The sequence below is a fragment of the Cibotium barometz genome, chromosome 36 (assembly GCF_041138505.1).
Source record: "Cibotium barometz isolate CiBa-2024 chromosome 36, ASM4113850v1, whole genome shotgun sequence".
In the NCBI taxonomy this organism is placed as follows: Eukaryota; Viridiplantae; Streptophyta; class Polypodiopsida; order Cyatheales; family Cibotiaceae; genus Cibotium; species Cibotium barometz.
In genome coordinates this window covers 51,050,524-51,066,162 of record NC_141081.1, presented here as the reverse complement: position 1 = coordinate 51,066,162, position 15,639 = coordinate 51,050,524, and the positions used below count along the sequence as shown (strand labels likewise).

Sequence of the window (15,639 nt, the reverse complement as noted above, 5' to 3'; positions counted from 1 at the left end):
ATCGCCTTCGTGCTCCTCTGTATCAGACCCCAATGACACATACACAAGATCCTCTTTCCAGATCCATCTCCTTCCCCTTCTCATACACACACTCTAAGCCACTCATACACACACATGCAAAGACAATGCACCCTCTCTCCCCACCCCCACTTTCTCTACCCAAAATACACTCCCATGCCAGATGAAAACAAGCAAAAGAAAATTGGTTGCTCGAGAAGAAAGCCAAAGTAAGAATAAAAACATAAGATTGGTCGTACAAGAGCATAGGAAAAAGTTGTATATGCATAACCTCAATAGTGAGGTGGAAACCTCACAAAGGATGCTATTTAATCTCTCTAGAATCAGTCTAATCTCATCAATTGTACTTTTGAAATCTACTCGTCAAGATCTTCCCCACATATATATTCCATACTATTGTTCTCTCTCTGTTTTTGAGGTTTGTTTTACCAAAAAATTACCAATCACAGATATATATAACTTCTCATATAACCAACAGCAGTAAAAGCAACTTAAAAGAAACAGATATGATATGATGATAAGACTTCTACACGTGTGAATGTGCACACCACACTAACCTATTAGAGCGCCCTACTATAACTGAACTCCCCCCCCCCAAAACATAAAAACAAAATTCTTTACCATAGGCGCTAACTTCCATTGAGTAAACAGCTCTACTTCAACAACCAAAACCTTCATCCGCAGAGACAAGCACGAAAACCTTCATCTTGCTCTTCTCTGCAGAGACGAGCTCCCAAAATTCCTGGACACAAATGCTTACTTCCCAAAATATTAACTCCAAAATTACTAGCCACTAAGTGCAATTGTACAATGCCATTATGTTGAAAGAGCAAAATTGATTACTCTTTAATAACAAAACCAAAACACTGTGTTGCTTACTCATCATTGAAAATAATAGCCGACTCTTACGCTAAGCTCTACAACAATGATACTAGCATGATACATAATTTTACTTCCATTTCACTCCGTAAGAGTAGAAGGTGCTGCACCAAATCCTCCTCCTCCACGTCCAAAACTTGGTCGTCCACCAGGACCACCCTGGAAAACACAAAAAGCACGTGGAATGAGTGCACTTCTTTGCACGAAAAACACTGCGAAACAAAAACAAAATGTCGTAGCAACCACCCTTACACAACGGAGAGAGACGATCAACCAAAAGTGAGAAAGAAATGAATGCAATCACACACGCACGCACGCGCGTGCGGTAAGACGATTATGAAGGAAAGAACGCCAAACAAGGAACCAACAACTGAACCAAACAAGGCATGTGCAATACTTATACCCTGAATGAAGGTTGGAACCCCTTGGGTGCTCCCCCCTTGTCTCACCAAATCCACCTGGACCGCATGGAGGTCACTGCGATACCCATCCCGGTCTCCATACCTTGGCCTGTCACCACCTTCACGGGGAGGCCCTCTGCCCAGAACACAAGAGTTCAAGATGTGCTGGAGAGAGAGAGAGAGAGTGTGTGTGTGTATGTGAGAGAGAGAGAGAGAGAGAGAGAGAGAGAGAGAGAGAGAGAGAAAGAGAGAGAGAGAGAGAGAGTAACATCAAAACCCAAAGATTGGTGAAAGAAAATTAGCACAATGATATATTCAAGTGAATAAAACAAGTAAAAACCTAGTCACACACCTTGGTCGATCACCCGGAGGTCCACCCATAGGCTTGCCTGGGGGCCTGGCAGACTTCTTCAGAGTAGCAGGAACGATTTCTAAAGGCAGGTTGAGGTAGGTTTGAAGGTACTCAATGCCATCATTAGTCAAGTACCAGTAATAGTGCATCCACACAAAATTCTCTTTCACATACTCCTTGGACTTGAAGCTCTGCATAAGCTTTATAACTTGCAAGTTCGGAACATCAATGTCAGGATGCTTGGGCAGATTGAAGTCCTTCTTCGCATAGAGTACCCCCTCTGGACACGCATGCGATTAGAGAGTTGGGTACATCACAAAACCAAATGTATTCTTGAAAAGACCAAAAACTCAATACGACAATATTTGTACCTTTGAAAAGGTACTTGTAGACTTCCACCCGATTTTTCTTGGAGATCGACTGTCGTGCAACAAGCAGATAGTGCGTAAGTCTACCATGTTCATACAACTTGAAAGCAACTCAAGCTCCAGTTCATCACATACCTTAACATTTTGATTCATCAAATTGTCTACGTAGCCCAAAAAAACCAAGACTGTACATGTTATCCGGCATGAGAAAATGCCCAAAACTTCTTATGTAATATGAATGACAGGCTCTAAATCTAACCGAACATAATTCACCACTCAGACACAAAACAAAACGGCAAACCTAAAAAGGAAATGACACAGGCTTCTATATTTACAAGACTAATTGCTTCATACAAGAAAACTACAATATGAAATATAAGATCATCCATGACATGGACAAGGTACTCCCATCATCACTTCCCGAGATCAAGAGCAAATTAAGTCAAGAAATAGGACACACAAGATGTACTTTGCATGTCCCTTTCGACACAAGCCATCCCTATACAGAACTATTACACATGATACGATCGGGTTGTAGAGTGGCAAAGGTTGGCCTTGTGCTAGTCTGTTTTGTCCTGCCTTACAATAGTTAAGAGCATGTCTATTTGCAGCCTGCCAGCAGGTGCCTACCAACGTATCCACCAGCCATAAAATAGAGTAGTAAAAGGCTCTTACAAAAGTGGTCTCCCGCGTTCTGGTAAACCTCAATAATTAAGTGGTAGATAGGTTATTATTCTTGCAAGGTTGTCAAGCAAGTAGTTTGCTTTTGTTTAAGATGTAGCTTTTTTATTCTTGAACAGCTCCACACATAGTGACAATCACAACATGAACCCCTAGCCATGCTGGGCAAGGATGTCCTGATCAAAGTTATTTGACTATCCAAAATGGTGGTATTCAAGAACAAAGCCACAGACAACTAATCGCATTGATGTAACAACCTGTCTCTAACAGCTAAAAACAATCTAAACATTGGTCCACCTCTAGAGGATGCATGCACAACACGATGTCAATCTTTGAAAACAATATGGATAAGAATGCCATGTGAGTATAGTTTGTATTATATTTCACATAGAGTTACTGATTACTTATGTTCTGTCCAAAATCGAAAGGTTAACTTCCATAGGCCTATCACACATACGAGCCGACATCACAATCACGTTATTATAATTCTGATGTGCCACAAGCTGTGGTGGCCATGGAAGGCCTGTATGCACTCAAACCCATCACACAAGCGATCATGTACTATGACCATGTTAGTTGGACATCATATGATAAGCCACATGCGCTCCAGTATGCACTCAAACCCATCACATAAGCGATCATGTACTATGAGCATGTTAGTTGGACATCATACACGGATAAGCTGTATGCACTCCAGTAGACAACATTCCTCAAGAGTATGCTTTCAGCTTGTCGCAGTGGAAAACACATGTGAAAGCATAATCTATCATTTCATGCTCTGAGCCTCAGACAAGCTCATCACCAAAAGACCCCATATTTGAAAGCTTGAAGCTCCAGTACTACAAAATGGTTTTTAGAAACCTCCAAACACTCGTAGGTGCAATTGTTTTGCCCAGTTCAACCATTAAGGTTGAATTTCACTCCTACGACATTGTTTTGTTGGCCTTTCAGATTTAACATTGTGTAGTCACACAAATGAGATTGCCGCAAGGAGTCTAACAAACATGCGTACATGCACACACAATAGCTATTATTATTGAAAAGGTAAAACACTTGTCATACACCATTTCAGTGTGAATGTTAATATCATCACACATTAGGAAAAATGGAAGCTCATTTTGGGGCCCTGTAAGAAATTCACTATTTTCTCTTTTCTCTCTCTACAAAAGCAAGAAAATAAGGATACTTGCGTGAGAAATGTCAGTGTGAAAAGGAATAAATATATTCTTTCACATGCTTTACATTCAATGTTCATATAAGAGCAACACTTTTCAGTGCAGAATTTGGTGATTCTGACACCGCAGACGCGTCTGGAACGGCCCAATACCACAAAAACGGCACTGGAAATGCTAGAATCGGACATCCGGAGGCCCGAAAACGGCCAAAAAAGGTCGCAAAAGTGGATTTGCTGAAAAACGCGATTTGGTACCTTCTTCCCGACCGGAGGCCCAGAAACGGCCAAAAAAGGCCCCAAAAGTGGATTTGATGAAAAACGCGATTTGGTACCTTCTTCCCGGGAAGGAAGAAGGTACCAAATCGCGTTTTTCATCAAATCCACTTTTGGGGCCTTTTTTGGCCGTTTTCGGGCCTCTAGATGTCCGATTCCAACGTTTCCAGTGCCATTTTTTGGGGTTTTGGGCCGTTTCAGACGCGTCTACGGTGTCAGAATCACCAAATTCTGCACAGAAAATAATTTTTTTAAAGATTGAAATTGGATCACCTTATTAATGTGACACGCTTCTACGAACATACAGTACTATTTCTTTTTCTTATTTTCATCTTCTTTTGTTGAATTTTCAACGTAACGTTGGCCCACCCCTAATTGGTTGAGAGCCTATTTTCTCTCTCTTCTAAAAGGCCCCGAAATGAGCTCCCTTTTTTCCTAATGGGTGGGCAGCTCCAGAAACCCTAGACTAGGGCTACAAATCATGAAAACAAGTCCAAAACCTCAGCAAACTACTCTCTCTCTCTCTCTCTCTCTCTCTCTCTCTCACACACACACACACACACACACACACACACACACTCACACACACACAAATCCTTCTTACGCACACAAAAACACAAACACAATTGACCCAGTTTCTCCCTCTTACACACACCTGAAACGCAAGAGAGTTAGAGCGAAAGAAAACATACCATGGTGGCGAGGTGGAGATGGCGCCTGCTGCAAATCCCTCCTCCTCGCTCTGCTACAACCAATCCTCTTACTTCATTTAGGTTTACAGCCTGAGTAGACATGTACGTATTTACTAAACACTCATGTATTATGTATGTTATAACAAAATGTGTATGTGTCAATATAAAAATACTCATGTATGTATGCTATAACAAAATGTGTATGTGTCAATATAAAAATAAATATATGTGTGTTTGTGTGTGTGTGTGCACACGCACGTTATTTACTAAACACTTGTGTATGTCTATATACATGCATGTCAATGCTAAAACACATGTACACAAATTGTATGTATCAATGTCAATGTGTGTGTGTGTGCGTGCGTGTGTGTGTGTGTGTGTGTGTGTGTGCACCTTCATAAGGTTTTAAAAAAATTCAACTTACTAATTAGAAGATGAGAGAGAGAACATAGCAACTAACGAAGAGAGGGGAACTCAAACAAAAAATATCAAAAGAAGAAACACTAAAGCATTTAACTAAAATTATTCTAAAAAAACAAAGAATTTTGCATTATCTTAATTCCTAAATTAAATGCCAAACTACAAATTAAAGCACTCCAAAAACAAAGCATTGAATGATGAATTATAAGCCTGCATCTTCAAAACCCAACATAGTACAGCCTTAACTTCACTACTTGTCCAAACATGAAGTAATACCTTATCGTGCATAGCCTAGACAAAACATGAAGTAATACCTTATCATGCATAGCCTAGACAAAAGCTACTACATACTTGCCTCATCAGTGCCCAAGAGTAGGTGCAAGTTTTTGGAAAGCAGTAACTACCCTCATGAAATCAGAAAGGGGGACCAAAAGTAGACTCAAATGCCGAAGACTTTCTTAGGGAGAAGGGAGCAAAGAGCACAGGAAACCAAGGGGCAATAACCTAAGAGAAAGGATGTTGGTAAGCAGATGCATAAAGATAAGGGGAAGGGAAAGGAGTAAACCATAGCAGACAAAAATTATGCCTCTATTAATGTTAGCAATGGGGCAAGAGCCTTAATGGTGGGACCACTCCCACAAAACAAAAAAAATCAAAAAGCACCATTGAAGGCCAATAGGAAATTAAATATCAAGAGGGAAGCAAGAAGCAGAGGTAAACAATTCAGTGCATTGCTCAATGTTGGTTTGCTAGAAAGTGTGGGACTTGATGTGGCTAAGGTAGACTATGCGGCGCAGGTTGAATGTGGATAGAGTGGTTGGAAAATCCGTTGACAGTCGGCAATTAGAGCTTTGTTTTCACCTTATTAGCTGGTAAGAGAAAATTAGAAGTGATTTGTAAGATTGGAACGGCTGTAGTACGCCGTGTTTTACCCTCAAGTGATGTATCTTTTTATTGATACCAATAAAACATCTTTTTGCATTTTTTTATAAAAGTTTATGGAAAGCTAGTCCCAAATTGGAACTTTCTTTATGTGACCAACAATTTTATTTTTCTATTACACTCCAAAGGTGAAGGGCAAACTCGGTCATGATAAAGGCTAGCACTTTAAAAAACAATGTAGAATAGCTCTAAGATTGAACAACAAGAAAATTACAATTAAGTAAGGCATTCAACTAAAAGATAATTCGGCTTTTGAGCTCCCCTCTTTTACTACTTATCACTTTAAACATTCAAAGAGAAGAGATGCCAAAATCTTGGGCCTTCGACGCTAGCATGTAGCTTGCTTTTGTAGAAAATTTCATGGAGAAAGTTTCAAGTGCACTTCACTAAAGTTCTCAAGGATAACAAAAACTATTATTGAAGGAAGGGGGTATATCACAAAGACCTAGTAGCTCGTCATGTGAGTCAAAATGAGCATCACTAGGAGAGGTGCAACTAGGCGCTCAAAGGTAGTGACATTTTTAGCCTATGTGGATGTAGTTCCAAGCACCTACAATGGTATGGCCTGCTCACTAATATATTATCAGATAGAGATAAGAGGTTTGATAATTGAAAAAAACGAGAGGGAAATCTTCAAACATTGAATATTTTTTTAGTATGAGTATGACAGAACATTTGCAAACTCATGGTCAACCAAAATGTTAACCTGATTCTAAAGGATATGCTTCATGCATATGCGAGTTTTTTTTTTAAGAAATCCAATTGGGGGGAGTACTTGCCACATTTGGGGCTTGTATCTTGGCTATTGACGTGCTTTATATCTAGCCAATTGACAAATAGGCTTCTTCTTTTACACATAAGGTAGTGTTAAGTTGATAGTTGTGGTTGATTACAATATCAACCATGAAGCAAATTGTCAATGTGAGAAAAGAAATTTGGTTCTTTACAACTACCTTTATTGTTTGATCTAGGCGTAGGGTTTCAACAATGAACACCTCACACAAAAGGAAGAAGAAGCTTGAGAGAACACAACAAGAAGATAATGTATTGTAATAAGTGTACCAAGAAGTGATAACCCTAGACTAGTACATACTAGCTATATGTACATGCTTGGGTAAAAAAACCTCCTAACGAGGGAAAAAGTGCCTTGACAGTCCTAAGTGTGTTCACACTTCACTATCATAAGTGTATGGCAACAAATCCCCCTTGAGAGTGATGATGTAAATGACGAGAGCTGACACCAAATGTATAGGGTAGGTGCCAACTCAAGGAGGACATTCAATCCACAAAGGGGAGTAAGCCTAAAGCTTTGTGAAAAGCTTGAAAGCTCCCATGACATAGAGCCTTTATGAAAAGATCCCCAATGTTGTTCTACATTGGCACATAAGCCATGCCGATCTCTCCTGTTGAGAGTCTCTCCCTAACAGCATAATGATAGTGCACATCAATGTGCTTTGTGCGAGCCTGAAAAGCTGGGTTTCTCAAAACTGTCAATGCGCTCTAATTGTCAATGAAGATGATAGTGGACGAGGATTGTCCAACACCCAAATTAGTCCATAAGGTGTATGAGCCAAAGACACTCAACGGTAGTTGTGAATGTTACCTTATACTCAACTTCGCAACAACGAAATGTGGCCATAATGGGTTGCTTCTTGCTGAATCATGAGAATTAAGATACATGAATGACCAAGACAAAAAGCAAAATCTACTAGTAGACACGCATGTGTCCTAACAACCAGCCAAGTCAGAATCTGTAAAAGCATGCAATCCTGGCTCCTTTGATGATCCCCCCTTGGGAAAAACAAGCCAAGGTGTTTTGTGCCCTCAACAAGATTTGCTTAATAGCCTATCAATGCATTGTATTTAGGCTATGCATAAATCTAATCAACTACAAAAACTGAATGTCAAGCCGACTATTATACACATTAAAAAGACTATTATACACATTAAAAAGATATCCATCAGCCTACTGATAGAGACTAGCATCAAAAGGGTCCCCAATATCATGAAGACTCTCCATATTGAAATGCTTGAGTATTCTAGATACATACTCAGTTTGAGACAAGTAAAGCATCCTTTTATCCCTATCTCACATGATACTCATGCCGAGAATATGACTGGCTTCTCCCAAATCCTTCATGTCAAAGTTCTCATGCAACTTTGTTTGTAAAGCATCTACTTCATAGGTGTTCTTCCTAGCTATGAGCATATCATCCACATAAAGAATCAAGATCAAAAGACTACCATCGACGGCCTTCTTCGTATAGAGTCAATGATCCACCTCACTCCTTCTATAACCTTGAGACTTCATGAATGCATCAAACTTTTGATACCATTCCCTTGGCGCTTGCTTCAAACCATAAAGACTCTTCTTGATCTTACACACCAAGTTCTCTTTGCCATTCACAACAAAAACCCTATGGCTGCTGCATATAAATGTCCTCATGAAGATCACCATGCAAGAACACTGTCTTGACATCCATTTGGACAAGTTCCATGACCTCTCTGGCAACCAAAGCAAGAACACACCAAAGAGTGGTCATCTTGACTACTACAGGAGAGAAAATCTCATCAAAGTCAACACCCTTCTCTTGCTTGAACCCTTTGACAACTAGTCTAGCCTTGTACGTAGGCCTTCCATCACTCGGTGTGTGACCTTCAACTTATAGACCCATGTGCACGGCAAAGCATGTTTTCCTTTTGGCAAAGGTACCAAGTCCCAAGTTGCATTCTTATGTAAAGAATCCATCTTTGAATGCATAGACTTCTCCCACTTAAGCTTGTCATCACGTAACATGCTTCTTTATAACACGAAGGCTCACCACAATCTGTCAGCATGACATAATCCGATGATGGAACATATCTATCTGGAGGATGTGTCACCCTTGTAGACCTCCTCAACGCTGGCTCAACAATGCCACCATTTTGTTCCACTCCATCATGATTCACAAGGGGAAGATTCTCAGCTTGCATACCTTGTGCTTGGTGCCCATCATTCGGTGCATTTGGCACTCTATTATGCACAAGTCCATCTTCTTGAATCACCACTCTACATATCTCAACAGTAGGTATAGGCTTCTTGCGCATCTTCTCTTCGTTGAACACAACATCATGGCTGTGTACAATCTTTCTGGCTTTCAGATCCCACAAAAGATATCCCATTTCGCCAGATTTGCCATATCCAAGGAATATGCACTTCCTTGACTTCGGGTCAAGCTTATTCCCCATCTCTTTAGGGACATGGCAATATGCTTCACAGCCAAAAACACGAAGATGCCCATAAGACAGAGTTTTCCCAGACCATAGCTCCTTTGGAACCTTCTCATCTAAAGCCTTATTAGGTGACCGATTTTAATAAGATGAACAGCTGTATTGACAGCATCTGCCCAAAAACCATTAGGTAATCTAGCATTGGACAACATGCTACGAATCCTCTCTTGAATTGTACGATTCATCCTCTTAGCTACGCCATTCTGTGGAGGATTATATGGAGCAGTCAACTCTCTCTTAATGCCCTTCAAGTCACAAAAGTCCTGAAAGGCTTTAAAGACATACTCTCCACTATTATCTGTGTGTAAGCACTTAATCTTTTGGATACAGTAATTCTCCACTAGTGCAACAAACTTCTGAAAGGCTTCATCCTTGTGTAATCATCTATAAACGTAGCAAAATATGAAGCATCTCCCAAAGACATAGTAGGCATAGGCCCACACACATCAATATGAACCAAATTTAGAGGCTCACTTTTCCTCTTGCCACTTCTTTTGTGTGCTGATGTGGTTTGTTTGCCAAACAAACAATGATCATAAATAGAAAAATCTGAAAAATTAAACTCAAGAATATAGCGGAAACGAGACAAGATTTTCATTCCCTTTTGGCTCATATGGCCTAACCAGAGATGCCACAAAGAAGTAGACGGCTGCTTTGCAATGACATGATTTTTAACACTAGACACATGTACCATATAAAGTGTTCTAGAATTAGAACCACAAGCTACAACAAAAGAACCTTTGGTTATCTTCCATGAACAATCACCAAAAGTAACATGATATCAACCATCATCAAGCTGTCTAGTGCTAACCAAGCTGTGGCACATGTCTCACTTTCTTGAGCATAAACGAAGAACCATTGGCAAATCTAAGATGCACATCTCCCACTCCAACAATCTCATAAGCATAGTCATTGCCCAGTCGTACGCATCCTTTCCTACTTGCATCATACGAAACAAACCACTCTCTATGTGGAGTAACATGAAAAGATGCATAGGAATCAATGATCCAATTTTGTGACAACACATTGTTTGTGGCAACAAGAAATGCATAGTCAAGTGTAGAGGCATAGCAAATGTCACCATCATCACTCCCATGGACAATAGTGTTTGCCTCTTCAACCTTTGCCTTGCCTTTGTCATCCTTCTTGGCATCATCATTCTTTCCACCCAACTTCTTTTGCTCTCTTTTCCACTTGTAGCAATCCTTTTTAACATGGCCTTTCTTGCCGCAATGATTACGCTCAATGTCTTTGTGACCACGAGACTTGCTATGACATCTGCCTCTCTCAACAGATTTCCCCCTTGCATTAGATCTTCCTCTAACACTAAGAGCATTGCCACCTTGCATTAGATCTTCCTCTAACACTAAGAGCATTGCCACCTTTTGAAGCATGAACATTCTTGTGGTTAACTTCCTCAGTGAGTAAAGCACTGGCAACATCTTGCATTTTCAGTCCATTCATGGCTACACTATTACTAATTGTCGTCCTGAAAGTGTCCCAACTCTCTGGCAAAGTAGTAAGTAGAAACATAGCTTTCAACGGATCTAAAATTGGAACCTTCTGTGCATGTAAGTGACTAAAGATCGCATTGAATTCATTCAATGTGATCATTCAAATGATCTGAGACTATCGTCCCTTCCTTCATTCGACAATCCACAAGTTTCTTTAGCCAATAGACTTCAGATGCAGCACTCTGCTTCTCATAAAGATCGCACAACTTGTTCCTTAAATCATATGCACCGCCATCTACTTCTTCGACATTGAAATAGACTGATTTTTGACAAAGAAAGTCTAATGGTAGACTTTGCCAGCTCATCCCAATTATCTTCAGATATATCTTCGGGCTTTGCTCCTTGCAACTTTATCGGCTTAATCTGCCTTTTCTGCACTAGAACATCCCAAATTTGCTTCTTCCAATATGAAAAGTTGGTGCCATCTAACTTTTCTATGTTGACCAAAGTGTTCTCTGATGAAGAAGAGGCCATAACTACTGCTCAGAAAACAAGATGTCTAAGCAAAATTCAACAGAATTTTGGCAGTATATCGACAATACAAACCATAAAACGGTCAATGCCAAACTAAGAATGACTGCCAAACTGACTATTATCAACGCATCATGAAATCAAATGCATAAACTCACTATCTGTGGGAAACAACTTTGATCAGTGAACGCATAAGTTGTATGATATCAATGCCACACAGCAAACTGAGTAAATGCATACCATACGTTGTCCTATCCACATAATACATACATCCATCATCCCATAGCCATAAGGCGTATGAGGTCTTTGGCGAGGCTAGTCAAGGGCACACTCTAGTACCTAATCCACCCCAGAGGAGCTTCACAAAAACCTCACTCGGTCCTCACAGATGGATGCACATTAAGATCAGATACATGGTCACCACATAAGATATACATTTAAACCACAATGAGAAAATGCTGATGTAATACCGCCCAGTGGTTCACTAGGAACCCACAATGAACATACATAAGCTGTCAATCAATGTCTTCCTACAAACCACTGTGTGTCTGAGGGAAACCTCGCGGGTGAGCTCGTCAAGAAATGGGGAATAGTGCCACGCGGGTGTGGAACCGCCGAGACGTAGAAGACTCACTGTGTGTGTGCTCACCGAACGAGCACACACTCATGTATACGTAGATATAAAACCAAGAGTATTTATGCTCCCACCTGGACTGAAGGTATCTCCCAAATGAAGTGTGTACCACACTAGAAGCATCAAACGTATCGAAATGTGTGTCCCACTCATGCACCAACAATGCATAGATGCATCAGCAAGACATAGAGCATATAGAGCTCATACACGCCACATACTAGCGACATGCATTCTCAATGAGTGCAATCTCAAAGCAGTCCAAGACGAACGCCTACACCTGCACACCTGGAGTCAACCATAAGAGGCACCAAGGCATAGAAAATTTGAATTATCCCCCATCTGGTGCAGAATCTCACTCTGTCTATGAGACACAGAAATGTGCTGAGTCTGAATGACGATGTCCTTCAGACAATGTGAGCAATTTTGCAAAAATCAATGCAATCTCAAAAGCAGTCCAAGATGAACGCCTACACCTGCACACGTGGAGTCAACCATAAGAGGCGCCAAGGCATAGAAAATTTGAATTATCCCCCATCTGGAGCAGAATCTCACTCTGTCTATGAGACACAGAAATGTGCTGAGTCTGAACGACGATGTCCTTCAGACAATGTGAGCAGTTTTGCGAAAATCAATTTCTACAAAAAAAATTCCCTAATCAGTAACGTTTTGCTCTGATACCAGTTGTAGACCTAGGGAGAGCACAAAGTGAGAGAGGAGACAAATGTAGGTGCAGGAGAGGTAGCCCGCTTATTCCTTATCCACACTAAATAATAATCAAGAATGATATACACTATACAATATTAGTTAGTGTTAGTGATGGGCGTCCAACAAACTGGACACTAAAGGTACAATGGCCTTTAGTCCCAACACATACAACACAATGACTAGAAATACATCTCCACTCCTATTTACATACAGGGTACTCTAATAGGATTGTTTTTCAAGCCTTGTGTAGCCAAGTATGCACGAATCTTTTCATATGATGCTCTGGTAACTTGTTTAAACCCATACAATGCTTTCTTGAGTGACGAAGCGAAAAAGATAGATTAAAGAAGATAAATAGAAGAGGAGAAGAGAATGGACGGACTGGCGGGAGCGGTAAAGGTGGAAGCGAGAAATGGGTCAACATATTTAAATCTCGTAATTAATCCTTTACGTCAAATTGCATTGTAATATATTTTAGCCGAATGTGGGCTCGAAAGAGTTCCAACTTGTAATTATGCAAACCCAAGTTATTAGTTTGTCCGCCCATGTGTGGAAGTGTTCAAAGATAGAAGCTTAGCTATAAAGGAGGGCTTAGCTATAAAGGAGGGCTTAGCTATAAAGGAGGGCTTAGCTAAGGAAATAAGGCTCTTTGGGTTGTATTCTATTGTGAGCTTTAGCAATAGAGCTCTCTATCACTCTCTCTTCTCTAAGCCAAGCTTGGCTCCAAGCACTCTTGCTAGCAGCTTATGAATGTCTTTGAGCTGATCTAGTGCTCCATTGTCATTTCCGTTGCATCCTAGCTCCCCTTAAGGTCTTATGGAGCATTTTATCTCTCTAAGTATAGAGAGAGAAAATCATTGTTTTAGCTTCATCTAACAACTTATGAATGTACTTCTACTCTTATGGCCTTCCATAGACCAGAATTACATTCTTGTTAGTTGCCTTACTTTGTTAGAGAGAAAGTCATCTTTTATGAGTGACTTTATTTTGATGATACGTATGCATTGTGTGTCCAGCAAAATAAAGTGCTGAGGTCATAAAAACATTGGTAATGTATCAAAATGATAATTTGATGACATTACCCCACCCTTAAATCATAGTCGTCCTCAACTATGCTTCGTAAAGGTGCCTTAGCCCATCTTGCTTAGGATCCACATTTAAGCAAAACACTTTCTGCAGTAGATGGCTAATCTACTCGGTGCTTGAGAGACACAGTCTGCTGCAAGCTTGTTCTTTCTTATGTAGCCATGACACCATCCCGTAGTAGATTGCTAGTCTAGTCGTCGGTGCTTGAGAGACAGAGTCTGTCGCGCTCATGCATGCATGTCCTTCATGCATGCACATTAAAACATAATGAAGACAAGAGAGACGAGAAAAAAAATATTTCTTCATTAACATTTTTATACATCGATGTCTTGAGAGGCACTCAACCCCTGGGAATGAGCTGCGGCTCCATCGTCCATTTAGAATCTTCAAAATGATAATTTTTAAACTTAATTAAATACTTACGGAGCACCTTACCATTTCGCAACAACTTGTCCTTGTGCCTAAGGATTGCTTCAGGCTGCAATATCTCCTCAAGCTCATCTAATTCAAGAGGATCTTCATCGATTGGTTTCGTAGGCAGAACACCTTTCAAAGGCTTCAAGAGGCTAACATGAAAGGCATTGTGAATCTGCCAATGGGCTGGCAGCTTAAGCCTATAAGCCGTTTCATTGATCTTTCCCTGAATTTGGAATGGCCCATAATACCTTTTGGCCAGCTTAGCATAAAACTTTTGATGACCCGTAGACTCACCTTGCCAATTCTTGCCCGAGGTTTGCCTTAGACGGGCCTTTGGGATTTAAGGAGTACCCATTCATCATCCTTAAAAGCAATAGCTTTTCGATGCTTATGAGTTGCTTGCTTTTGCTTTTGCTGCAAGGCACAGATAGCATCTTTTATCTTCTAAAATGCTATCTTGATGTCCCTTACATACTCATCGGTAGAGCAGCAGCAAAAATCTTTTCCTTCATTCATAGAATGGGGGGTGGCCTTCCACCACCTCAAATGGGGGCGGCCTTCCACCACCTCAAATGGAGTTTTTCCTGTAGAAGAGTGAATAGTATTGTTATACACATACTCGACTAAAGGAATATACTTATCCCATTGATTCTTCTCTGTGACTTCATTCACATAACATTTGACAAGATCAAGAATCGTGGAGTTAACTATCTCGCTTTGCCCATCCGTTTGAGGGTGATAAGCAGAGGAGAAGTTAAGCTTAGTTCCCAAATTATCAAAGAGCCCCTTCCAGAAGAGACTTGTCATGTGTGGGTCTCTATCTGAAACTATAGAGCTAGGTAGCCCATGATACTTAAAGATTTGAGCAATGAAGAGGTTAGCCACATGATGGGACTTAATGCTCTTTTTGACAAGTATGAAATGTGCTTGTCTACTAAACCTATCAACTATTGTCAAAATACCTGTATTTCCTTGTCTGGACTTAGGAAGACCAAAAATAAAGTCCATTGAAATACTCTCCCAAGGAGCTTCTGGTATTGGCAATGGTTGTAGCAGCCCTTGTTGCTTGCTTGTATCGTACTTGATCTTCTAACATACCAAGCATTGGGAAACATGTTCTTGAATGTCCTTTTCATTGAAGGCCAGTAGAAATATGTATCCATAGCACTTATGGTAGCTTGAATTCCGCGATGTCCTGCATAAGGAGGAGCATGGGATTCATTCATAACCTTCTCTCGGAGCTTCTTTGTCACACATAACCGTGAGCATGTAAGAGAAATCCATCTTTTATTATATATGGATCTTGGCTCTGCCCACTGGTTAGTTTAGACATTACATCAAC

At 40.5% G+C, this 15,639-nt stretch overlaps 1 pseudogene; it reads right to left on the bottom strand.

Moving 5' to 3' along the window:
* Positions 1–978: 978 nt before the first annotated feature.
* Positions 979–9,428, bottom strand: LOC147618030 (small ribosomal subunit protein eS10z-like; annotated as a pseudogene).
* Positions 9,429–15,639: the final 6,211 nt, after the last annotated feature.